General features: G+C 42.2%; 1 protein-coding gene across 7 annotated transcripts in view; it reads left to right on the plus strand.

The window, feature by feature from the left end:
• The window catches only part of LOC121552187 (1-phosphatidylinositol 4,5-bisphosphate phosphodiesterase beta-4-like), a 127,701-nt gene that overhangs the window by 16,918 nt on the left and 84,699 nt on the right, over positions 1–26,084 (plus strand). For 5 of the 7 annotated variants that reach the window (XM_045211317.1, XM_045211316.1, XM_045211315.1 and 2 more), the window contains one exon: positions 13,313–13,389. The exons of the other annotated variants lie outside the window; for them this stretch is intronic. The gene's annotated coding sequence lies outside the window, so the exon portion shown is untranslated. The remainder of the gene's footprint in view (positions 1–13,312; positions 13,390–26,084) is intronic. 7 annotated transcript variants of the gene reach the window in all.

The following is a 26,084-nucleotide window of genomic DNA, read 5'->3' on the forward strand; positions in this document are numbered from 1 at the left end:
TGAGGCAGCTGGAGGGTGACGGGCGGGTCGGAGGCGGGGTTTTCTCAGAGCCACACTTCAATAACAATGCATAAGAAAGCATTTCTATAATGTTGAGAAAACGAGAGCAGAGAAAGTGTGTGTGTGAATGTCCCTCTTTCTCCATCAGTGTTTGAGTAGGAACCAATACTCCCAGCATGACATTGCTGTCAGGACACGTCCTAATGTGACACATTCTGTCCTCACCTGAGATGTGAGGAGACAGTCATTATCTGGAGACATGGGCTACTTCTCTCCTCCTCTCTCTTGAGTTGTCGATAGTGTGTGTAGGTGTGTGTGTGTTTGTGTGCGTGTGCTAGCGCTATGACGGTCATGGAATTTGGGCTGAAGGTTATTTGTCAGTCAAATGAACACGGTCACCGTTATAATCGTTTGAATACACACATTTTCTCCTCTCCTCCGCTGCTGACTGTCACAGAGCATGCCCTGTTTTTGGTAAGCTATTGGGTGCATGTATTTCATGATACTCGTTTGCTACGACTGTTTGTTCCACAAGACACATTTCTAAAACTGGCTAATTTTGTCTCCTCTCATTTCTCCTTATATCGGCTGTTAGATGTTAACCAGGCTTACTTTACTGCTTTTGGGTCAGTGGCTGTGACTGATTGTAGAGCTGTGTGGCTGTCATGGTTGACTGAAGATGATTAAAATGTCCCTATAGCTACCAGCAGCAGGAACAGAACAGCGTGTGTGTGTGTGTGTGTGTGTGTGTGTGCGCGCTAGTGTTCACTAGGAGGGAGATTACCAACCTCTTATCTGCTACACTAATCAACAGGAATCTATGCTGCCTGACACTTCAACCCTCTGATGATGTTACCTGGAATAACACTGGCTGGGCCTAAAAATAAACCCACTGTTGTGATTGTGATGGGGAGAGAGCTCCCTGTCTGAAGAGAAAGAGAGAGAGAGAGAGAGAGAGAGGTAGGGGGAAGGAGGGAGGGCAAGAGAAAGAAAGAGAGATTGATGGAGACGTCCTGTGTGAGTGAAATGAGAGAGCAGATGAGAGAGAGGAAGGAGAGAGAGAGAGAGAGGAGAGAGAGAGAGGAAATGATAGTCATCATCAATCTGTTCACGCTAATGTGTTTGTTGGTTGATCATACAAGCTGTGGTTCTTGTGCAAGGTGTCATAGTTTTTGATATGCACTGTCTGCATCAGAGTGGTGTAGACCTACAGTCTGGAAAAATGGTACAAGACTACAGTCATAACATGCTAAACTTGGCAACTTGGCTTCGTCCATTTTGATCTCCCTCTAAATGCTCGTCAGAATTATCACAAAGACAGGGAGCTCAGTTTGAATGCCATTTTTTCATGAAAACAAGTCTTCCCATGACACTCGTCCTCTCTCTCTCTCTCTCTCTCTCTCTCTCTCTCTCTCACACTCTCCCCAGCAAACTGGGAACATTCCAAGAACATTAGCTAAGATTCCCATTAAGTTCTAGTTAGGGTTTTATCTAACATTAGGATGATCACATCCCAAAAACATTCACCTGATGTTACGAGAACATTCCCAGAACACATTTAGTCTGTTCTTTAATGGTTCCCAGATTTTTTCATTAGGTTGTCGGAACAGTCCGGTGGGAGCATTGTTGGGACATCACTAAAGATATGTTCCCAAAACACAAAAACTGTCCAGTTGTGCGGATGATTCTACAATGTTTCGTTTAGGGTGCATAAAACATTCATCTGATGTTACAATAACGTTCTCAGAACTAGGCTTGGGCTGTATACCGTATATACCGTATACCGGGGTATTTGGAAAAAGCCACAGGATGGTTTTTCAATACCGTCAATACCGTCAAAACTATTTCTTTGAAGTTTTTCTATACATTTAACAATTTGTAGCTACTTTTTAAGTTATTACCTGCAGTCAACTTGTGGAATACCTTAGGAGATAAAGCAGATTGCGTTCTCCATTTCACCTGTCACATTATTTTAAATTATGAAGCTAACCGTAGTGTCACGAGTTGCTAAGCCAGAACCCAGAAGCAGACCAGGACAAGGTAAGTTGCAACGAAGGTGAGTGTTTATTACAAATTCAAGAGTGATGCTGAATAATCCAGGGAACAGAGCGGGCGGCGTTGATTAGTTGTTGGGGGTGCAGTGGTTGATCCCATCCTGGGTCGGCAGCCGCCGACCACCAGGCAGAGGTTGGATAAAGGTTCCGGACGGGTGACTGCAGATGGAACAAAACGGGGGTAAGTAAGCAACCAACCAACAAGGTGAAAAAACAACAAAACTAACGCTAGGCTCTAAGACGGATACTCTGGTAAACCTACTGTTCATGGCTAACGATCCGGCAGGGACTGGATGTTAGGCCAGAGCCTAAGAAGGGTGATGATCAGGACCAGGTGTGCAGATTGCTGATGGGATGCAGGTGCGGAAATCAAGAGAGCTCCCCGGAGCGTTCCCGAACCCTCGGGAAACTGGAGATCCCGAACAGAAAAACTAGTCACCAGACAGGACCCGACTCAGACTGCCGGGATCGTTACACGTAGTTCTTCAGAACAGTTGAGCCAGTCACGTGCTTGTTTGTAAATAACACAACGGGGGGAAGCGAGCTGGTGAGTCCAAAAGGTTCTATATCTATCGGTGAATCTTTGTTGTGCGGCGCACATGAGGTGATGAAGTTACACTTGTATGCAATTCACTACTAAATGTTTGCTATCAGATATCTTATAATGGCTTTCTGCCAGAAGTCAAAGACCTCTGGATGAGTTATCTGTACAGCTGGCATTTTTTCCCCTGTGCTTCCTACTAGCATTTATTTTCTCCTCAGTTCTTCTCCCATCTGCTCCGTGTACACATGTTGCTCTTCCTTCAGAAAAGCATGCATCACAACTATGTTCATTTGCACAATTTATCTCGTTCACTTTCGCTTGTAAATGTCCACACTCTCCGAAAATGACTTTCGGTAGCTACTAGCTACGCTTGGATTACTTTATGAGCTGGATTTGCCTATCTTTGCAATTCGTTTATCTTCGTTTTCACTCGTTTGCATTTAGCTAACAGCGTCTATTTGATTTCGCTATTAGTTTGTGCTAATGTTGTTAGCATTCTGGTAATAGAGGCCTAATGGGATTGTCTTGCGTCTTTAGCGTCCCTTTGTGTGCTATGCCGGTAATACCATAGATCCCGGTATGAGAGAAGGATGGTATGACAATATCAAAATCTGGATACCGCCCAAGCCTACCCAGAACACCTTTAGTCTGTTCTTTAAAGGTTCCCAGAACTAGGTTGTGGTAACATTGTGGGGACATGACAAGAGATGTTCCCAAAACACAAAAACTATCCAGTTCTGCTGACATTCAGATAATGTTTATATCAGGGTTTATTATCAACATTTATTTGATGTTGCAAGAATGTTGACAGAACAGCCTTTCTGAGTTCTTTAAAGATTTCCAGAACATATAATTGGGTTGTGGCAATAGTGTGGGTACATTACAAGAGATAGGTTCTCAAAACACAAAATATGCTCAGTTGTCATGACATTCCCTTAATGTTGTAAGAATAAAATAAGTATTTTTTTTATGACGTTCATAGCATATTTGTTTTAGGTTTAAAACATTCCATTGATGTTCATGCAGTATACATTTTGCCTTCCTTGTCTTGGAGGTCCACAGAACATTTCAAGAACATTTAGTAAATGTTATATTGAAGTTTGACTTAATATTACCACAACATTCTCAGCATGCAAATTAAAGCAGATTGGAACAGATCCCCATTTTGTTTCTCTCCAGATTTAATGGCAACTTTCATTTGAGGACTGTATTGTAAGCAATAGAAAGACACATGGTATTTTAATCACACGACATTTGAACAACATTTAATCATACGAACACCATTTTTACACTTCTTATGCTGACAGTCTGCACATGTGGGGATTGAACCTGCAATGTTTGGTCCCCAAACCAGGTTTTTTATCCTCTGCGCCACCAGGGAATTGCTCTTATATCTTATTTTTTCATTATATAGCCATACCATTATCTTCAATCAAGAATTACATGCTTCCTTTTTAGCTTTTTACCTTTTCTTTGACATAACTAACCCAGGGAAATACTGGTAACTGGGTTATTCATCATCACTTCACCCATCCTCTTTATGTGCTGCGTACTTCAGGACCCATATTTACAAGGTATCCAAGACTTTGAGTGCTGATCTAGGATCACTCTTGCTTTTCAGATCAATCATCTCAAAATAAAAACATTTACCCAATGTTTTTTTTTTTTTTTACAGTTAGTCTAAATTCTGGATTACTGCCTGGATTTATAAATATTTGCAAAATAAAGAAATCCTTTCTTTTAGTAGAGTATATCTGAGCCTCAATTTCAATTTCTGTTTTAAAAGACATGCTTAAAGAATAGGTGGGATTGAACCTGCAGTCTTTGGATCTGCAGCTAAACCATTAACCCTCTGCGGTGGCCTTGTGGCGTTTTGTCAGTCAAATATGGTCAATCAGGACACAGAACAGAATTTCAGAGTTACAGTTGAAGTCGGAAGTTTACATACACTTAGGTTGGAGTCATTAAAACTTTTTTTTCAACCACTCCACACATTTCTTATGAACAAACTATAGTTTTGGCAAGTCGGTTAGGACATCTACTTTGTGCTTGACACAAGTAATTTTTCCAACAATTGTTTACAGACAGATGAGTTATTTCAAGACATCAGTCAGGAAGTTAAAGCTTGGTCGCAAATGGGTCTTCCAAATGGACAATGACCCCAAGCATACTTCCAAAGTTGTGGCAAAATGGCTTAAGGACAACAAAGTCAAGGTATTGGAGTGGCCATCACAAAGTCCTGACCTCAATCCTATAGAAAATGTGTGGGCAGAACTGAAAAGGCGTGTGCGAGCAAGGAGGCCTACAAACCTGACTCAGTTACACCAGCTCTGTCAGGAGGAATGGGCCAACATTCACCAAACTTATTGTGGGAAGCTTGTGGAAGGTTACCCGAAACGTTTGACCCAAGTTAAACAATTTAAAGGCAATGCTACTAATTGAGTGTATGTAAAAGCTGAAATAACTAATTCTCTCTACTATTATTGTGACATTTCACATTCTTAAAATAAAGTGGTGATCCTAACTGACCTAAGACAGTGCATTTTTACTAGGATTAAATGTCAGGAATTGTGAAAAACTGAGTTTAAATGTATTTGGCTAAGGTGTATGTAAACTTCCGTCTTCAACTGTATTCAAATGTCCCTATCCTCTTCATTTGCTGTGTACTTGTAACACTGTATTTTATAAATTGCTTTCTTCATCACTTGTTGAAAGTCTTAGATCTGCAGGTTCAAGCCTTATTTGTTTATATTTGTATATATATAAGTGAAATTGAGGCTCAGATATGTGACCGATCGGCTCGATTCGGTCTTATATAGCAACATTTGAAATGGTGTTTTTTACATTGGCTAAAAGTAGAGACTCAGCGCTAGAAAATGGTATATCATACACTAAAGTTGAGGAACAATGGGAAAGTAATTCTGCTTTTGAAAGCCTTAGCCCAACCCATCTCTTTAAGGATTCACATGTGAGGCAATGTACTAAACAACCAAAGTTTGTTGTGTATATTACGTCTATCGACAGTTGTCGCAGTGACATTATGAACATTCTATTGTCGTCCGACATCAAACTTGTCATTGTCGGTATGAAAAAGTATAAACACAAAAACTACAGGCTGCATGACATCAGCAGCCTGGTGGTCCAAAATAGCATAACTGGTGTATTTTAACACCAATAAACCCACCCGTTTAAAAATTAATTTAGTATATGTCAATCTAGCAAACCAGGCCACTGAAAGCAACTTTCTAAACAATGTTTTGGTTAGTTTCTAGCCTGTTAGCTAGCTAGCTAACATTAAGTTAGCTGGTTAGCCAGTTCAAATAATGACAATATGATATAGCTGACAACGTCTTCACTTTAGCTCATTTATATGCATTATTACAAGGAAAATAACTCACAACAAGATCATTATTTACAATTTAATAGCGAGCCAATTTGAGAAAATAGCTTAGGGTTGTGAGTGTGACAAAATAAAAGCAGCTAGCTAAACAATGAACCATAATCCCAACTCATAACGTTACTACCCTGCATGAATCTGCAGGTTGCTAACCAACCAGGCTCAATGTTAGCTAGCTAGCTAACATTAGGCTATAACTAGCAATGCAAATGGCTCTGAGATATGAATAATATTACTACACAGATCATACACGTCACGTTAGTTAGCGAGCCAGCCAGCTAACGTTAGCTCGCTAGCTAACAGTACGCTTTAACTTGCAATGAAAACAACTTTCTGACAAAATTAGAACCGTTTAATATCTGAGAAAAAAAAGCTAGCTAGACTGTCTTACATACATGGATGAACGCTTCTCCCTCTCTGTCATGAATGCCATGGTTGCCCTTAGTTTGAAGATGTAATCCGGAGACAGGTGTTTTATACAACAGCCTTCTGTGTGTTCTCTTTTTGACTCCCTCTGCCTGTTTGCAATCAAAAGCCAGAATTTCCTCCATCTCCTTAGCCATCATACTCTGCTTCCACCGGGCATTCCACTGATTTCAAAACTCGGTCCTCCAGAAAGTGGAGAGCAACACTTTTGCAGTTCTACTACGTGATATCTTTCAAAAAAGCTGCGTTAGAAAGGATTACCTACACATACTGACCAGCTCATTTTATAGACAGAAGCGTGCTACATGGCAGACCAATCCGAACTCATCTACACAGGCAGGCCAATTCACTAATTGGTCTTTTCACCAATCAGATCAGCTCTGAAAAAGAGCTAATAATTATAATAATAATTGGTCATTTAGCAGACGCTCTTATCCAGAGCGACTTACAGGAGCAATTAGGGTTAAGTGCCTTGCTCAAGGGCACATCAACAGATTTTTCACCTAGTGGGCTCGGGGATTAGAACCAGCGACCTTTCGGTTACTGGCACAACGCTCTTAACCACTAAGCTACCTGCCACCCCCAAGCCATAAGACTCCTGAACAGCTAATCATGGCTACCCGGACTATTTGCACTGCCCCCCCACCCCATACTTTTTACGCTGCTGCTACTCTGTTAAGTATTTATGCATAGTCACTTTAACTCTACCCACATGTACATATTACCTCAACTACCTCAACTAGCCGGTGCCCCCGCACATTGACTATGCAACGGTACCCCCCTGTATATATAGCCTCCCTACTGTCACTTTATTCTATTGTATATATAGCCTCCCTACTGTCACTTTATTTTTACTTCTGCTCTTTTTTTCTCAACACTTTTTTGTTGTTGTTTTACTCTTACTTTTTTGTTTAAAATAAATGCACTGTTGGTTAAGGGCTGTAAGTAAGCATTTCACTGTAATGTCTGCACCTGTTGTATTCGGCGCATGTGACCAATAAAATTTGATTTGATTTGATTTGACAAGCGCAGTGCTCTACCAGCTGAGCTACAGAAAGTGGATACTCATGGATGCGCATCGCAATTGTAAAATGTCAACACAATTGGAGACACCACGTCATTTTTGGAGACATGTTATTGACAGTAAACTATTGTAGATGCGACTGCTAACTAAATAAAACATTTTAGCTGGCTAGCTAATCATCTTAGCTAAATGTGGGGCAAACAATTCAGTTATTTACCGTTAATTTGAGGGATTGGGGTGAAAGAAATCGAGTTACATAGTGATACTTTACGATATACTGTATTGACAATATCGCAATATTTTAGCGCTAGTTGGCTGTACCTGCACCAAAACACCATTATTGTTCCTTCATAGCTTGTTCTCAATCTTTTCACATTGGGAGCCAATTTGTTTTCAGCACTTTTATTTCCATGACTGATCAAAACTCGTTCTCATGGCTTTCTGATCCCTCTGCAACAGACATATGGTGCGCAATAAAATCACAGTATCGAATCGCAATACGTATAGAATCATGAGACTCGCAATGCATATATCTTATCGTGAGGTTCCTGGCAATTCCCAGTCCAAGTTCATTTGCCACAACAAATCTCTTCGCTAGCAAACGCGATGTCTTCTCCAAAACGGCAATGTGTCTCCAGCAATGTTTACTTTTTTGACGTTCTATGGCATCTCCACTTTCCAAGCATATATGACCACATGTAATATTTTGGTAAGTGATGCAAATAGTGAACTATGTAGGGGCCAGGATGTAAAATATATGTAGCTGCAGCAATTTCTCTTATCTGATATGGTAAGTAATGGGGCTTAATGTATAGCTCCCTAAGAGTTTGACGAACGGGTCCGTGCACGCGATTCCAGATATCTTTACCTCTGAATAAACTGCCTTTATTATACCATATCCACCCTGTCCAAAGTCTCTACTTGGTCTCAGTTCTCCAGTAAACTTGTGATTATCAACACTAACCTCATCGTTGTGGCGGCGGACAGCTAGCCTGTATCCCTCATCCAGTTGAGTGGCAATGTTATTTTTTCGTTCAGTACCAATTTTGGAAAATCCTCGGGTGTAGGACTTTCCGCCTTTAGTAGAAACCTGTTGAATTATTAAATTTGGTCTGGGAGGTCCTAATTGTTTCGATGCCAATTTATCTTCATTTGTTCGCCGACAAAAAGGAACTTCTTTCAAAGACACAATCCGCTCTTTTCTTAGTTACGTTCATGGTTACGTTACGTATGACGAAAGCGTAAGTGCAAGCCCTCAGACACCCATAGAGATTGTATTGAAAGCTCTGAAATTTGAAAAAAATAGATTTTACATGGGAGTCTATGACAGACTTCTGGGCGATTTTCAACCTGACTGAAATCGCCCCAAAAGGGGGGGGAGCCATTTGAAGCACGACTTTAGCCTGATTGGACATTACAACACTGATAACTACTGTTGCCGTGATATAATTGATTAGAAAAAAAATCCCTTCCTTTTCCCGTTTGGCAGTGCGTCGCCCATATCGCCCTATTGAACACACCGCCCCTGACACTGTGTATATAGCAAAGTTATTGTTACTCATTGTGTATTTATTATTACGTGTTATTACTTTTCTGTTATTTCTCTATTTTCTTTCTTTCTGCATTGTTGGGAAGGGCCCGTAAGTAAGCATTTCGCTGTTAGTCTACAGCTGTTGTTTACATGTGACGAATAACATTTCATTTTATTTGATAAAGATGTGATTTGAGGTGAAAATATGTTATTCTCCTCACGTGAGAAATGTAATGCATGTGAAAATATGGTTTCACATGTAAAATTTAAGCTCAACATGTGAAAACAGATATTTCATATTTAAAAATGCAAATTTGACGTGTTTATTTGTAAGGGACGTCTGTTTTACAGGAAGTCACATTGGGAAGAAGGGGATGGGAAGGCAGAATAATTTATCAAAATGTAAAGTATTTGTGCCTTAATAAAAAGAGATGATATCTGACTCAGCTGTGATTTCATCTCTTTTTGGTCAGTTTGTATCACCTCTGATATCCTCCCCTTGCATCCCCTCAGCATTTCCTCCCAATCATATCGGTGTGATCAGGCGTGTATCTGACTTTGATTATTTCTGTTCTCATATGATAGTGAAAAAGGGAAAGAATAGAAATGTGTTTAAGTCATCCTTAACAGTCAGATCAAAATGTAAGTTTCAAGTTGAATATGTAATGGGAGTATTGTTCCTCATGACATATGCATCATTGTGACTCAGATGTTACTGGTTATCCCTCATCATACTAGGTAGGGGCGCTGAGCCATTTCATGGTTTTCTAATGTGAACACAGCACCATTGAGACTGTTTCAGTTCCAGATATGGCGTATTCTTGGCTGGGTTTCATACTTTCATACTTTATAGACTTTGAAAGATATTGCCTCAGATTAACCTCCAGCCCTAGAAACAGTATTGTGGTGTCGACTGTATGTCTGTCTACACAGTGAATGAAGCAATTGCACTGAGGCTACACTGAACTTTCTAAAAGAGAAAAGTGAATATATAGTGCCAGCTTTGGTCAAAATGTATATTGCATGCAATTAAGTAGGAAAAGCACAGAGGTCAAGATTCCGTATAACGCTTGTCTACTGTTATTTGATTTACATGTTTATATAGTCCTCCCCTGCAGTGTGTTTGTATGTAAAGCACAGCTGACAGATGTGGTGTCCAGTGACAGAGCCTGATCCAAATCACTAGTCAGGAAAATGTATGATGCAATTATGTTTCCTGCACGAGAATGAGAAATAAATTATACACCAATACTGACACACACACACACACACACACACACACACACACACACACACACACACACACACACACACACACACACACACACACACACACACACACACACTTTCATGTGCTTTGCTTGTGCTCCCAGACATTCTCTCAGCTTCAGTGTTTTTCAAAGCCAATGTATTCGTCTTCACTCCTTCTGTCACGCCCTGGCGATTACGTATGACGAAAGCGCGTAAGTGCAAGCCCGCATTTTTCCAATTAGTGGGAAAAATATCAGAATTGGGCTGCGTGTATAAACACAGCCAAAGAGACGTTTGATATTGTCACGCCCTGGTTCTGGGGACTCTTAAATGTTGAGCCAGGGTGTGGATTTGCTTTGTTTAGTTTTTCTATGTTTTCGTTCTAGATCGTTTAGATCTATGTTGGCCAGGGTGGTTCCCAATCAGAGGCAGCTGTAGCTCGTTGTCTCTGATTGGGGACCATACTTAGGCAGCCTGTGTTGCACTAGTATTTGTGGGATCTTGTTCCGTTTGGTTTGTTGTGTACAACCTAGGACTTCACGTATCGTTTGTTTGTTGTTTTTGTTCGTGTAAGTACAATTAAAGTATGTACGCTTATCACGCTGCGCCTTGGTCCGTGTCTTCAGTCGACGATCGTGACAGAAGATCCCACCTTAAGAGGACCAAGCAGCGTGCCCAGGAGGAGAAGATGGCGATGTCCCAGGTGGGCAAATGGTGGTCTTGGGAGGAGATATTCGCGGGCAAAGGGCCATGGGCAAAGGTGAATGCCCAGGCAGGAGAGGAGACTGTGGAGGCGCGCTACAGAGAGGAGCAGCGGCAACGCAGAGGGTACCGGCCGAGGAGGAAGCCCGAGAGACAGCCCCAATAATTTTTTTTGGGGGGGCTAAAAGGGTGGTTGGCGGAGCCTAGAGGTAGAGCAGAGCCAAATCCCCGTACTCAGGCTAGGAAGCATGAGACTGGGCAGGCTCCGTGTTATGCGGAGCCACGTACTGTGCCGCGAGTGTTCCGGCACAGTCCTGTACGTCCTGTGCTAGCACCACGCACGTGTCGTGCTAAGGTGGGCATGCAGCCAGGACGGGGTGTGCCGGCTCAACGCTCGTGGCCTCCAGTACCCCTCCTCGGTCCCGGATATCCTGCGCCAGTGCCACGTGCTGTAGCGCCAGTACGAGTGCACAGCCCTGTACGTCCTGTGCTGATGCCTCACACATATTGTGCGGAAATAGGCATTCAGCCAGGACGGGTTGTGTCAGCTCTCCGCTCCAGACCTCCAGTCCTCCTCACCAGACTGTTCCCACAACATAATGAAACATTCTGGGAACCTTTAAAGAACATATTATATGTGCTCTAGGAACGTTCTTGCGACATCAGCGAATGTTTTATTCAAACATTCTATAATCATCACCACGACTGGACAGTTTTTGTGTTATAACTTGACGTGACCTAATGAATGTTCTGGGAACTTTCACAGAACCAATTTTGGTTTGCTGGGTCCTTACTCTCTCTTTCCTCCCTCTTTCTCCCCCTCTCTCACCACCCCCATGGCTTAGTGCCATGTTCCCACCAAAACACTCACTGTGTAACATAAATATTAGCCTATATATATGACTTGCCTAGATTGTCTACCTTTTTTGGTGCCTGTCGGCTCAACTATCTGCTCTCCAACTAGAGAGGCCAGTGAAAGCCACTTCACTGAGTGGAACTGCTTGACGTATCTAGCTGCCTAACTATATCCACATGGAGTTGGTTTGACGGGCTGTGGAGGAGGCCTGTTGATCGGCCTGAGAGTGGCAGAGAGGAGAGATGGAGATGGAGAGGTGAAGAGAGGTGAAGTGAATTGCACACTGTTGAGGTAGAGAGGCCCATTGAACAGGAAACTATGAACTCTGGGATGCACTCTCTTCCTCTATCTCTCTCTTCCTCTCTCTCTCTCACTCTCCCCATCCCTCTCTCTCTCTTCCTCTCTCTCAATTCAATTACATTCAGAGGGCTTTATTGGCATGGGAAACATATGTTTACATTGCCAAAGCAAGTGAAATAAATAATAAACAAAAGTTAAATAAACAATAATACATTTGTCAGGAGGTTAGGAAGTGCAGCTGTTTCCACCTCATTTTATGGGCAGTGTGCACATAGCCTGTCTTCTCTTGAGAGCCAGGTCTGCCGACGGCGGCCTCTCTCAATAGCAAGGCTATGCTCACTGAGTCTGTACATAGTCAAAGCTTTCCTTAATTTTAGGTCAGTCACAGTGGTCAGGTATTCTGCCACTGTGCACTCTCTGTTTAGGGCCAAATAGCATTCCAGTTTGCTCTGTTTTTTTGTTCATTCTAATTCTGTCAAGTAATTATCTTTTTATTTTCTCAAGATTTGGTTGGGTCTAATTGTGTTGCTGTCCTGGGGCTCTGTGCGGTCTGTTTGTGTTTGTGAACCAGCTTGCTTAGGGGACTCTTGTCTAGGTTAATCTCTCTGTAGGTGATGGCTTTGTTATGGAAGATTTGGGAATCGGTTCCTTTTCGGTGTTGTAGAATGTGATGGCTCTTTTCTGAATTTTGATAATTAGAGGGTATCGTCCTAATTCTGCTCTCTCTCTCTCTCTCTCTCTCTCTCTCTCTCTCTCTCTCTCTCTCTCTCTCTCTCTCTCTCTCTCTCTCTCTCTCTCTCTCTCTCTCTCTCTCTCTCTCTCTCTCTCTCTCTCTCTCTCTCTCTCTCTCTCTCTCTCTATCTCTCTCCCCCCCCCATTCTCCAGCTCATTTCCAGCAGTCATTCTTGGTTAGGGAACATGCATTACCTAACAGTTTGTTATTAAAAGTTTATTCTGCAGAAAGGCCGAGGGAGAGGTATGATTAAAATGTTCAAATGCAGCAGCCCAAATGCATTAATGAGTATTTGAGGATGTGTGAACTAAATGTCAACGCAGTGTTTTTCCCCTGGGGGCGTTAGAGCCATCCTCAATAATGAGACGTGTTATTAATGTAACTGCTAGCAGAATATCTCTTATCTCTGCTGAGTGGGAGAACATTCACAAAATATATCTATTTTCCTCCTGCTCTCTTTCTCTCTCTCACCATCTCTCTCTCTCTCTGTACAGAACGTGGTCCAGTGCTGTCCTCAGCTCTCCAGTGTGTTGCCCCCCTCTTCCCAGTTCACTGACCCTCTGTCTGTCTGGTAAGAACTATACTATGCTATATTATACTATACTACTACTCTACTTGATCCTACTATTCTACACTTATCAGTTACTACTACAGCTATACTCTACTTACTACTATTACTCGACTCTAATCGGTCACCACACTACTACAGCTATACTAGGGATGTGACAAATGGACAATTGTGCCTAACGTTTAAATTGCCATTTTTATCGTTTTTCTGTTAAAACAATATGAAAAAAATCATAAAATATACGTCAATTTACAATGCAGAATAATGGTGCAATTACATATGAATTACCTCTAGGGCCAGGCAATTAAGTTATATCTACCGCAACCCTTTACAGACATAGAACGCCGCTACAGTAACATGTCGATAGCGACCAGGGGCGCAACTTCGGTTTTAGAAGTGGGGGCATAATTATTATATATATATATTTTTTTTATCCTCTCGGATAAACACTCCAAACAGCCTACCCGACCGCTCGGAGGCGTCCGCATGATCCTGAAACACACCGTTGCCTCATTTGTATCACATTCCAATGATAACACTGGGGGGGACAAAAATGCAATTTCACAATGTGGGGGGGACATGTACCCCCCATCCCCAGTGAAAGTTGTGCCCTTGATAGCGACAATTGATACCTTTTTAGACAATTAAAAAAGTGTTGCATCAGGTTGTACCTTTTAAGAGAGAAGAATTCTGCTCCGGCGTAAAATGTTCTGTATTTTTTCCCTGACAACAATAAACGTAGCTGATTGATGTGCTGCTGTGATGTTTTATGGTATGGTATTTCTACTAAATGTCTTGGTAAGACACGATATTTAACAAACTTTAAAGTATTTTTTTAGGAGAACGTTTTCTCGCGCAGCAGCTCGATTTTATTCAATTGAGAGTTCTGGTTGCCTAGTGATGGATTTTATTCCTGTTTCAGAAGTGGCATTCCTTTACAGGCAAGTAAAATGGCCGTTCATATCACCAGAGAAGGTTTTGTGTCTGCGTTTAAAAAAATGTAGTATAGCCTACCCAAACAGACAGACAAACAAATATGCCGTAGCCAAGGCGCTTTCAAGGGGCCACATTCCATTTAGTCTGAAAAGCGAAATCCATACAGGCTGTAATTTCATATGAGGCAAAAACGAAGAGTAGGCTACCCCGTGCTCGCAATACTGGCCTGAAGACATCGGTGCCATGAATAGGCTAGGATATTCTACAGACCAAAGACTGAACACACACTTGTATCATTAGCAAAGAGACAGAGCAGGCAAGCCAGCGTGACGGAGAGAGAGGCAGGAGAGAGAGGCAGAAGCGTGTTCATATGTTTTGGTAATCTGCATCTCGCAATGTCTTGTCTTGCATGCCTTGCAAATTCACCAAGTAGCCTAAAGTTAGCCTCTTCCTCTCTGGTTTTACTTCAATTACACAACTTCCCTAGGCCTTTATAGCCTATCGGCTATATCATGGAAAATAATATGTTTTGTTTTAACTGAACTGTGATTTTCATTAAGTGAAAAAATATACAGTACCAGTCAAAGGTTTGGACACACCTACTCATTCAAGGGTTTTTCTTTATTTTTACTATTTTCTACATTGTAGAATAATAGTGAAGACATCAAAATGATGAAATAACACATATGGAATCATGTAGTAACCAAAAAAATGTTAAACAAATTCTTCAAAGTAGCCACCCTTTTCCTTGATGACAGCTTTGCACACTCTTGACATTCCCTCAACCAGCTTCATGAGGAATGCATTTTCAACAGTCTTGAAGGAGTTCCCACATATGTTGAGCACTTGTTGGCTTCTTTTCCTTCACTCTGCTGTCCAACTCATCCCAAACCATCTCAATTTGGTTGAGGTCAGGTGATTGTGGAAGCCAGGTCATCTGATGCAGCACTCCATCACTCTCCTTCTTGGTCAAATAGCTCTTTCACAGCCTGGAGGTGTGTTGGGTAATTGTCATGTTGAAAAACAAATGATAGTCCCACTAAGCGCAAACCAGATGGGATGGCGTATCGCTGCAGAATGCTGTGGTAGCCATGCTGGTTAAGTGTGCCTTGAAGTCTAAATAAATCAGTGACAGTGTCACCAGCAAAGCACCCCCCTACACCATCACACCTCCTCCTCCATGCTTCATGGTGGGAACCACACATGCAGAGATCATCCATTCACCTACTCTATGTCTCACAGAGATACGGCGGTTGGAACCAAAAATCTCAAATTTGGACTCATCAGACCAAAGGACAGATTTCCACTGGTCTAATGTTTATTGCTCGTGTTTCTTGGCCCAAGCAAGTCTCTTCTTCTTATTGGTGTCCTTTAGTGGTTTCTTTGCAGCAATTCAACCATGAAGGCCTGATTCACGCAGACTCCTCTGAGCAGTTGATGTTGAGATGTTTCTGTTACTTTAACTCTGTGAAGCATTTATTTGGGCTGCAATCTGAGGTGCAGTTAACTCTAATGAACATATCCTCTGCAGCAGAGGTAACTCTGGGTCTTCCTTTCCTGTGGCGGAATCATCATAGCGCTTGATGGTTTTTGCGACAGCACTTGAAGAAACTTTCAAAGGTCTTGACATTTTCCATATTGACTGACCTTCATTTTTTATTTTATTTTTATGTAACCTTTATTTAACTAGGCAAGTCAGTTAAGAACAAATTCTTATTTACAATGACGTCCTACACTGGCCAAACCCGGACGACGCTGGGCCAATTGTGCGCCGCCCTATGGGACTCCCAATCACGGCTGGTTGTGATACAGCCTGGAATCGAACCAGGGGGTCTGTAATGACGCCTCAAGCACTGAGATGCAGTGCCTTAGACCGCTGCGCCACTCTGGAGCCCAAGTCATGTCTTTAAGTAATGATGGACTGTTGTTTCTCTTTGCTTATTTGAGCTGTTCTTGCCATAATATGGACTTGGTCTTTTACCAAATAGGGCTATCTTCTGTATACCCCCCTACCTTTTCACAACACAACTGATTGGCTCAAACGCACTAAGAAGGAAATAAATTCCACAAATTGACTTTTAAGAAGGCACACCTGTTAATTGAAATGCATTCCAGGTGACTACGTCATGAAGCTGGTTGAGAGAATGCAGAGTGTGCAAAGCTGTCATCAAGGCAAAGGGTGGCTACTTTGAAGAATCTCAAATATATAATATATTTTGATTTGTTTAACACTTTTTTGGTTACTACATGATTTTGGTTACACATCCATATGTGTTATTTCATAGTTTTGATGTCTTCACTATTATTCTACAATGTATAAAATAGTAAAAATAAAGAAAAACCCTTGAATGAGTAGGTGTGTCCAAACTTTTGACTGGTACTGTATATATATATATATATTTAGGTTAGGGATTTTTCTTAACGTTAAGGATCCCAACTTCGTTTAAATGTTTTAATGTTTAAACGTTCACACCCCTAAGATATATTCACTTACTACATCAACATTAGTATTCTGCGGTTAGAAATCCACCAGAGATGTTTCAAGCAAACTTCCATTGTGATACCAATAATTATTTCTAAATATCTGCTCATCTTCAGAAATCCACAGAAGTCAGGTAAACAATCAGTATTTGGTGAAAGGAGAGAAAGACTTTGGGGATGGAAGAAATCAAACATGAGGCCTACCGGTGGGAAATCATTAATCTTGCATTTGATGCCCAGATATGGAAAAGGAGGAGCTATATTAACTTCTTCATATTGCACTTAGACTGTTAGACTGTAAACTCTCCTTCCAGACTCACATTAAGCATCTCCAATCCAAAGTTAAATCCAGAATCGGCTTCCTATTTCGCAACAATGCCTCCTTCACTCATGCTGCCAAACATGCCCTCGTAAAACTGACTATCCTACCGATCCTTGACTTCGGCGATGTCATTTACAAAATAGCCTCCAACACTCTACTCAGCAAATTGGATGTAGTCTATCACAGTGCCATCCGTTTTGTCACCAAAGCCCCATATACTACCCACCACTGTGACCTGTACGCTCTTGTTGGCTGGTCCTCACTACATATTCGTCGCCAAACCCACTGGCTCCAGGCCATCTATAAATCACTGCTAGGCAAATCCCCGCCTTATCTTAGCTCATTGGTCACCATAGCAACACCCACCCGTAGTATGCGCTCCAGCAGGTATATCTCACTGGTCATTCCCAAAGCCAACACCTCCTTTGGCTGCCATTCCTTCCAGTTCTCTGCTGCCAATGACTGGAACAAATTGCAAAAATCTCTGAAGCTGGAGACTCTTATCTCCCTCACTAACTTTAAGCATCAGCTGTCAGAGCACCTTACCGATCACTGCACCTGTACACAGCCCATATGAAATTAGCCCACCCAACTACCTCACCCCCATATTGTTATTTATTTTGCTCATTTGCACCCCAGTATCTCTATTTGCACATCATCTCTTGCACATCTATCATTCCGGTGTTAATACTAATTGTAATTATTTTGCACTATGGCCTATTTATTGCCTTACCTCCATAACTTGCTACATTTGCACACACTGTATATATATTTTCTGTTGTATTTTTTGACTTTATGTTTTGTTTTACCCCATATGTAACTCTGTGTTGTTGTTTTTATCGCACTGCTTTGCTTTATCTTGGCCAGGTCGCAGTTGTAAATGAGAACTTGTTCTCAACTGGCTTACCTGGTTAAATAAAGGTGAAAAAAAAAACAACAACAAAAAAAAAACTTGATTTATATTAGTCAGAAGATATAAAAATGAACTTTGATTTAGCAAACATCCATTTCCCTTGCTCTATTAATGAAGCTAGCGTGATAGCAACGTGAGAGAATAAGTAACATACATAAGACAAGCATGATCAAAAGAAAGCTTTCTATGGTTCCCTATCCAGTGTTGTTATTACCTAGGCTACATTATGTCTGATGGTTGCTACAATAGTAGGCCTTTTCTTGCCTGTTTCTCACCACCAGGCAGCTGGCCCAGGGATAAGCTATTTGTCCTGGTGATGTTCCTAAAGCCTAATGGGAATAGATGGCTGCTTTTAGAGACCACTAGTCTGTTGGGGACATGGATATCCCTGGTGTGTGTGTGTGTAGAAACCCCACTGTGAATCAGGGTCTCTATAAACACTCTGGGATCCCAGTCGGCCTGAACACTGCTACCAGGAGGCTGTGTGTGTGTGTGTGTGTGTGTGTTTGACGGACACAGCCAATCAGTCCCCCCGGGTGGATACTATGGGGACCAGTGGTGTCAGAGAGGAGCAACATCTGTGGAAGAGGCTTATTTGCCGAGAAAGGGTTTCTCTCTTCTCTCTTTCTCTCTTCTGTCTATCTCTCCCTCTCTATCCCTTTCCCGTTACTCCCTCAGTATTTCTACCTCTTTATGTTTCGGAAAAACAATTTAATAATAAAGGGTTTTCATTCAGACTCTTCATTGACTGTTTGCTGAAGTGGAGCTCACATTTTTCTTAACATGTAGATCGAGTTTGTCCTTCCTGTAGTTGTTGTCAAATACAGTGTGGGAAATGGCGAACAGTACTACAGTAGCATTTAGCAGTCATTAGCCATTAGCCACTAGGAATAGACGCTGATAGTAATGGCATTTAAATTCCACTCGCAGTTAGCCTATCTCTAGGGGATCTGACAGAAACCACTCCAAACAGTAATCAATGGTGATAACATTACATGACCTCTGAATAATGATCTAAAGTATCACTAGGTCTGGGGTTCCCAAACTTTTTTGGCCTGCGACACCATTTTGATATCATTTTTTCCCCGTGACTCAATCATGTAAAAAAAAAAGTTATGTAATCAACAGCCAATGTTAACTTTTTTTATTTGGGCTATGACAGTCTATTACAAATCAGTCTGACAGTATTTTTGGCAGTATTTAAATCTGAAGACAGTATGGTTTGAAGTGAGTGAAATGCATCAGAAAGGTAATGGGAAGTTCAGAAGATCACCAGGCAATAATGTTGTATGATTTTCTCTGTAGAAAAGAACTTCATCATTGATGATGATCTTTTCCCCTCAGTCTGATTTAGTGCCTGGTATTGTCCACTCAGTTCTAATGGCTTGTGGGCATAGTAGAGGAAAGCAGTACGTATGTGCGTATTCCTGAGAGTCTTATCTTTCAGTGATCGGGTCATAATATTTTGAAGCTTAAACCATTTAAAAAATAGAGCCACATTTGTAAGAAGAAAAAACAGAAACCGCTTTGTTTATTACAACTGCATCTAGCGGCTACCAGAGGTTACTGACGTAACCCCGGTTCTATGAATCAAGCGCAAATGTTCTTTCGAGACCCCATTTCCAAATCAGGCGACCCCACATGGGTTTGGGAAACCCTGCACTTGGTTATCTGCCTAGAAATCTGGGAACTGGTCTGACTACTTTAGTTAGTTACAGTTGAAGTCGGAAGTTTACATACACTTAGGTTGGAGTCATTAAAACTTGTTTTTCAACCACTCCACAAATTACTTGTTAGCAAACTATAGTTTTGGCAAGTCGGTTAGGACATCTACTTTGTGCATGACACAAGTAATTTTTCCAACAATTGTTTACAGACAGATTCTTTCACTTATAATTCACTGTATCACAATTCCAGTGGGTCAGAAGTTTACATACACTAAGTTGACTGTGCCTTTAAACAGCTTGCAGGGGCTTTAGAAGCTTCTGATAGGCTAATGACATAATTTGAGTCAATTGGAGGTGTACTTGTGGATGTATTTCAAGGCCTACCTACAAACAGTGCCTCTTTGCTTGACATCATGGGAAAATCAAAAGAAATCAGCCAAGACCTCAGTAAAAAATTGTAGACCTCCACAAGCAATTTCCAAACGCCTGAAGGTACCATGTTCATCTGTACAAAAGTATCTATATCCACAGTAAAACGAGTCCTATATCGACATAACCTGAAAGGCCGCTCAGCAAGGAAGAAGCCACTGCTCCAAAACCGCCATAACAAAGCCAGACTACGGTTTGCAACTGCACATGGGGACAAAGATCGTACTTTTTGGAGAAATGTCCTCTGGTCTGATGAAACAAAAATAGAACTGTTTGGCCATAATGACCATCGTTATGTTTGGAGGAAAAAGGGGGATGCTTGCAAGCCGAAGAACACCATCCCAACCGTGAAGCACAGGGGTGGAGCATCATGCTGTGGTGGTGCTTTGCTGCAGGAGGGACTTGTGCACTTCACAAAATAGATGGCATCATGAGGAAGGAAAATGATGTGGATATATTGAAGCAACATCTCAAGACATCAGTCAGGAAGTTAAAGCTTGGTCGCAAATGGGTCTTCCAAATGGACAATGACCCTAAGCATACTTCCAAAGTTGTGGCAAAATGGCCTAAGGACAACAAAGTCAAGGTATTGGAGTGGCCATCACAAAGCCCTGACCTCAATCCTATAGAAAATCTGTGGGCAGAATGAAAAAGCGTGTGCGAGCAAGGAGGCCTACAAACCTGACTCAGTTACACCAGCTCTGTCAGGAAGAATGGGCCAAAATTCACCCAACTTATTGTGGGAAGCTTGTGGAAGACTACCTGAAACGTTTGACCCAAATTAAACAATTTAAAGGCAATGCTACAAAATACTAATTGAGTGTATGTAAACTTCTAACCCACTGTGAATGTGATTAAAGAAATAAAAGCTGAAATAAATCACTCTCTCTACTATTATTCTGACATTTCACATTCTTAAAATAAAGTGGTGATCCTAACTGACCTAAGACAGGGAATTGTTACTAGGATTAAATGTCAGGAATTGTGAAAAACTGAGTTTAAATGTATTTGGCTAAGGTGTATGTAAACTTCCGACTTCGACTGTATTTGTATAAGTACCATATGATCTGGCTACAATAGTTACATAATTAAACCACAGACACCCTATTTCATAATCAGAAGCTGTTGGTCTGGGGCTGGGTCTCCCCCTGTGAACAGCCCTCATTCTGGGGAAGCATTTAACCCCTGCCCCCTCTCACTCTTTTCCCCTCTCCACTTTCCTCACCTCTGTCCCCCCTTCCTCTCTCTCGCTCTCGCTCTCTCTCTATATGGCCATGTTCTATTTCGGAGGTTGGAAAAAATGCTGTATTCTCCTGGCTGCCTTTTCTAAAGGGTAGCAGGGCACACAAATCCTATTATATAGGTACTTATTTGGGCAGGGGGAGAATTCTGAGGTTTTGTGGAGCTTTCCCTGGAGCGAGAGAGCTCCCTCTGTTTCTTTCTCTCTCTCTCTTCTCTTCTCTCTCACTGTTTTTCAAACCCACACACTCTCTGAGGGGGTCATGCCGAAACCGTAAGAGAAGGGGCAGAGAGGAGGGAGAGGGCAGCGCGAGAGAAGGAGTAGGGCTTGCTGAGAGAGAGAGAGAGAGAGAGAGAGAGAGAAAGAAAAGAAATGGGACAGACCTGCAGCAGGAAGTTACTGCTGTCTGTCTGTCAGTCTGTCTGTCTATTATTAGTCTGTCCAATAACATATTCCACTAATGACTTGTCCAGGGGGCAGCAGGGTAAGTCTATCTAGGGGATAATGAAGTTCTCCTCAGCTGGAATCCAGGCTGGCCCCAGGCTCCACTGTTTCTACTGGGGCTGGGAGGTCATTGGCCCAGTGTGTGTGTGCATGTGTGTCAGGGTTTCCATTAGGAAAATGTGGCACCGGACATTTGACCGGCAACATTTTACTTTACCAGACATATGCATTGGGTATGTAACCTGATTAGGGCGTCCAAACACGGTGCTCAGAATGACAGAAATCACATTTAGATTATGGTAAATTCATGTTAACAGAAGATGCAAGTTGAGGATGCAAAGATGTGCTGTCCTTAACTAATTCTGATGCACACTTTGAAGATGTTAGAATAACTGTCCACATGTACTTTTCCTCAGCCAACTAGATGATTAACGAACAGCAAAATCACTAGCCTATGTCAATCTACTATCCCCCATAGTTGAAAAGTTTACCTATTTTATTGGTCAGCTTGTCGAGAAAGAAATAGCCTATTCCAAACAGACTCTGGGACAGTTTTGGGACGATAGATCCCAAATTACCAGTAGGCCTAGGCTACATAAATAAAAGTTAGAGTCTGATGCAGCAGATCAGAACGATTAGCTTAAAATGTTGATAAACTATTATTTCTTCACATTATAAGTGCAGCAATGCACAAGGCAGTAGGCTATGCGCGAATGTTCCGGGAAAACACTTTTGTCAAAAGCACACCGCACATGCAAGCGGTTTCATGATACAGAGATGAAAATCTCCTTTAGAAAGGAGAAAAGGCTGAGATCTAATATGCAACAACTAGCATGGGTTGCTAATATGACTAGGATTGTGCCTTTGGCTACTGGACAATGAATTAAAGTTGATATAAAATAATGGCCTCCATGGAAATGGTCTGATTTTGGCAAGACTACTTAGAAGGTAAGACATGCCTCGTAATATGTAATAAAACGTTCAGCTTTCAAATAATTAAGTATATGTTTTCAAAATGCATACTGATTCCAGCTCATTGCAAAGTGGTGTGTGACGTGCTGATGAAGTCTGCCTTCCGTTACATATGCATTTGCTGTTTAAAATGCTGTAGCAGCAGCTGTATCTGTATGCTGTCCGCGTGTGATAAATAAGATACATAACGAATATATTGTACACACAAATTAACCCATAGACCGATAAGCATGACCAGTCAAATGTATTTCCATCGACTGCTATTTCCATCAATGAATAGGCTAAAAAGCATTATTTCACAATGGGATTTTTTCTTCCGGAGCCAATTTTGTTCATCAGCCTTTTTATTATTTTCTGGGGCAAAAGCCGGCTATTACCGTCTAATGGAAACCCTGGTGTGTGTGCCTGGCTGCATGCATGTCTATGTTGTGTGGAATTTTGACCATGTTTGGGCAGGCCTAGTTGATAAGAACCAATAGCTGTGTGTGTGTGTGTGTGTGTGTGTGTGTAGGGGCGTGAGCTGAACTCTTGCCCTCCTAATCTGGTCTAAATGAGAGACAGAATGGTTCAGCTACACGCACGCACACACACACGCACGCACGCACACACACAAGCATGCACAGACACACACACAAGCTTGCACAGACACACAAACACACACACACACACACAGCTAGATTTCCTCTAGAACTGAGAAGTAAACTATATATACAAGAGTATGTGGACACCCCTTCAAATTAGTGGATTTGGCTATTTCAGCCACACCCGTTGCTGACAGGTGTATACAATCGAGCACACAGACATGCAATCTTCATAGACAAACATTGGCAGTAGAATGGTCTTACTGAAGAGCTCAGAGATTTTCAACGTGGCACCGTCATAGGATGCCACCTTTCCAACAAGTCAGTTCGTCAAATTTTTGCCCTGCTAGAGCTGCCCCGGTCAACTGTAAGTGCTGTTGTTGTGAAGTGGAAACGTCTAGGAGCAACAACGGCTCAGCCGCGAAGTGGTAGGCCACACAAGCTCACAGAACGGGACCGCCGAGTGCTGAAGCACGTATCGTGTAAAATTATCTGTCCTCGGTTGCATCACTCACTACCGAGTTCCAAACTGCCTCTGGAAGCAGCGTCAGCACAGGAACTGTTAGTTGGGAGCTTCATGAAATGGGTTTCCATGGCCGGGCAGTGGCACACAAGCCTAATATCACCATGTGCAATGCCAAGTGTCGGCTGGAGTGGTGTAAAGCTCGCCAACATTGGACTCTGGAGCAGTGGAAACTGGTTCTCTGGCGTGATGAATCACGCTTCACCATCTGGCAGTCCGACAGACAAAACTGGGTTTGGTGGATGCTAGGAGAACACTACCTAGTGCCAACTGTAAAGTTTGGTGGAGGAGGAATAATGGTCTGGGGCTGTTTTTCATGGTTCGGGCTAGGCCCCTTAGTTCCAGTGAAGGGAAATCTTAACGCTACAGCATACAATGACATTCTAGATGATTCTGTGCTTCCACAGTTTGGGGAAGGCCCTTTCTTGTTTCAGCATGACAATGCTCAAGTGCACAAAGCGAGGTCCATACAGAAATGGTTTGTCGAGATCGGTGTGGAAGAACTTGACTGGCCTGCACAGAGCCCTGACCTCAACCCCATCGAACACCTTTGGGATGAATTGGAACGCCGACAGCGAGCCAGGTTTAATCGGCCAACCTCAGTGCCCGACCTCACTAATGCTCTTGTGGCTGAATGGAAGCAAGTCCCCGCAGCAATGTTCCAACATCTAGTGGAAAGCCTTCCCAGAAGAGTGGAGGCTGTTATAGCAGCAAAGGGGGGGCCTACTCCATATTAATGCCCATGATTTTGGAATGAGATGTTCGACGAGCGGGTGTCCACATGCTTTTGGTCATGTAGTATATTTGATAGCTCAGAATAATGTGACATTGTACATGAGGTAACATTGAAACAAAGTTGCATTGTAACAAAGTAGCATTATACCATGGTAACAACATTTTATCAAAAGGCCAACTACGTGTATGTAAAGTTTACATTTAGCCTACATTTACATTTTTATTATTCAGACTACATTTCCCATGATGCTTCCCATTGTCCCTCCATAATATGAAGGCCACTGGGGACTTAAGCTCCTAAATGGAGACACCCTCTCAGGCAGTTGTGGTTGTGTTTGCTCCTGTCTCTGTGTCTCTGCTCTGAACTGTGGCTTACCTTAACTCCCCAGGATTCATAGGCATTTCCCATTATGCATTTCTCCTCCAACGTCACTGTGAAGAACCGTCAACATTCAACCCCAGAATAACCCTGTTCTGTCAGACTGGACTGAGTTGTACCATTTCCAGTCACTGTTAACCATGTTAGACTGTGGCACAACAGCAGCTGTTGATAGTGTAGTTTCTGTGAGGGAGGGAGGTCAGAAAGGGTTAAGTGAGCTAATGCGTTAGATCAGGGGTTCCTGAACCTTTTTGGCCCGTGACCCCATTTTGATCCCCAAAAAATGTGCGACCCCACCATGTGGAAAAAGTGATGTAATCAACGGCCAATGTTTTCTTTTTTAATTTGGGCTATGACAGTCTATTACTAATCAGTCTGACAGTACATTTGACTATATTTCTATCTGAAGAATGTATGGTTTGAAGAGATTGAAATGCATCAGAAAGTTATTGGGAAGTTCGAAAGATCATCAGGTAATAATTTTGTATGATCTTCTGTGTAGAAAAGAACATAATCAATGATGATGATCTTTTCCCCTCAGTCTGATTTAGTGCCTGGTCTCTGTTGTAATGAGTCCTTGTGGGCATTGTAGACGGAAAGAGAAGACACATGCATATCTTTCAGGGACGGGGTCATAATATATTGCAGCTTAAACGGTTCAAAAGATAGAGCCACATCTGTAGGAAGAAAACAGAAACCACTGTTTATTTCAACCGCATCTAGCGGCTAACGGAGGTTACTGACATAACCCCGATTCTATGAACCAAGCGCGATTGTATTTATTTTATTTCAGAGTTTCTCTCGCGACCCCATTTTCAAATCAGGCGACCCCACATGGGGTTGCGACCCCTAGTTTGGGAAACGCTGTGTTAGATTGACCTCTCTCTCTCCCGCCCTCCCTCCTTTTCTCTCTCATTACGCATAGGGAACTCCCTGTGCTTCAGCTCTGTAAATACCACACACACTGCTGCAGACTTCTTATATGCTGATAGCCTCGGGGAACCTTCCCCTCTCCTCCCCCTCCTTCCTCCACTATCAGAGAGGCCTCTGTTAGTGGGAGGTGGAGCTTTAGCCTG

Source organism: Coregonus clupeaformis, chromosome 36 (genome assembly GCF_020615455.1).
Source record: "Coregonus clupeaformis isolate EN_2021a chromosome 36, ASM2061545v1, whole genome shotgun sequence".
Classification (NCBI taxonomy): domain Eukaryota; kingdom Metazoa; phylum Chordata; class Actinopteri; order Salmoniformes; family Salmonidae; genus Coregonus; species Coregonus clupeaformis.